At 44.2% G+C, this 1,402-nt stretch overlaps 1 pseudogene; it reads left to right on the forward strand.

Moving 5' to 3' along the window:
- The first annotated feature begins 534 nt into the window (after positions 1-534).
- On the forward strand, positions 535-1,129 carry LOC120239038 (annotated as a pseudogene).
- Positions 1,130-1,402: the final 273 nt, after the last annotated feature.

A 1,402-nucleotide genomic window follows, 5' to 3' on the forward strand; every position in this document is an offset into this window, starting at 1 on the left:
TTATAAGGGTTTTTCCTTTTCTTCTTAGGTGTTTGCATATTTGAACTTTCTTGTCTATACAGAAATTTAAAAGTTTATGGCAAGTCCCAATGGGAGAATCACAACATAGATCCCTAGGGTTCTGGAGTGAGGTCCTGTTGTCTGCAAAAAAAAAAAAATATCTTTTTTTTTTTTTAAGTTTATCTTTTATTTATTTTGAGAGAGAGAGAGAGAGAGAGAGGGAATGAGCAGGGAAGGGGCAGAGAAAGAGAGAAAGAGAATCCCAAGCAGGCTCCACACTCAGCGCAGAGCCCAGCATGGGGCTTGAACCCAGAAACCATGAGATCATGAACTGAGATCAGGAGTTGGAAGCCACCCGGGCACCGTTGGAGTCTTATCTTTCATTGAATACTTTCTTTGGTTGAATAGTTACTGGTCTTTCCCAGGAAGATGCCAAAGATGGTACTGGGGCTAGTTGTGTTACATGGATAGCCAAGGCCATCTCTTGTGTTGTCAAGTGAGCCTGATGGCTATGTAATACAGCCAGGCAGGAAGTTGGTGGTCATGCACTGTGAAGGCATCCACATTTCTAGCAATTTCTGCAAAAACAAGTTGCAGTCCTTGGTCTTCTTCCACAAATGCATGAACACCAACTCATCCTGTGGACCCTACCTTTTCCAGTCCCCTAGTATATCTTTTGGCAGAATGATACAAGGCATTTTGCTACTCAAGACCAAGAAAGGTCCATCCACCCAGGACTGTCTCAGGGTATTTGACAGGATCCCACTTCTGCTCCCATCACCCCTACCTCATGAGAAGAAAAACTAGACGGTGGTTTTTACTACCCTAAGGTTGTGCATCTGAAGCCCACTGGGAAGTTTGCATACCAGGGGCACCTGGCTTGCAAGTTTTCCTGGAAATACAGGCCATGATAGCCATCCTAGAGGAGAAGAGAAAGGAGAAGGCCAAGATCCATTACAGAAAGAAGTAGTAGCTCATGAGGCAGCAGAAACAGGCCAAGAAGAATGTGGGAAAAAAACCAACAACTGACAAATACAAAGAGGGCCTCAAGACCCTGAAATCCTGGTTTGGATCCAATAAAGACTTTATTTCTCATGCTTGGCTTTCCCTTCTTCTATTGGTACCCTAGGATGTAGGGGACCTAACCACGGCAGTCTCAACGTCCAAGTACCACAGGCAGCCACTTAGGAGTGGCCCTGAAAACAGCAGTGAAGAGAATCTCTCTCACTGGTCAGAGTTTTGACTTGTGCATCTGGTAGTTTACTTTGAGTGGAAAGTTGTCAATGCTGGCAAAAGGTTTTTCTGCTTGGTCAGTCTGGAGGGAGAAAGACAAGAGAAAAAGAGGTCTGGGAATGAGGCATATGGATGAATCTATAAAAGTGGATATGAGATGTAAAGATCT

Source organism: Hyaena hyaena, unplaced genomic scaffold, assembly GCF_003009895.1.
Source record: "Hyaena hyaena isolate Hyena2069 unplaced genomic scaffold, ASM300989v1 scaffold_221, whole genome shotgun sequence".
In the NCBI taxonomy this organism is placed as follows: domain Eukaryota; kingdom Metazoa; phylum Chordata; class Mammalia; order Carnivora; family Hyaenidae; genus Hyaena; species Hyaena hyaena.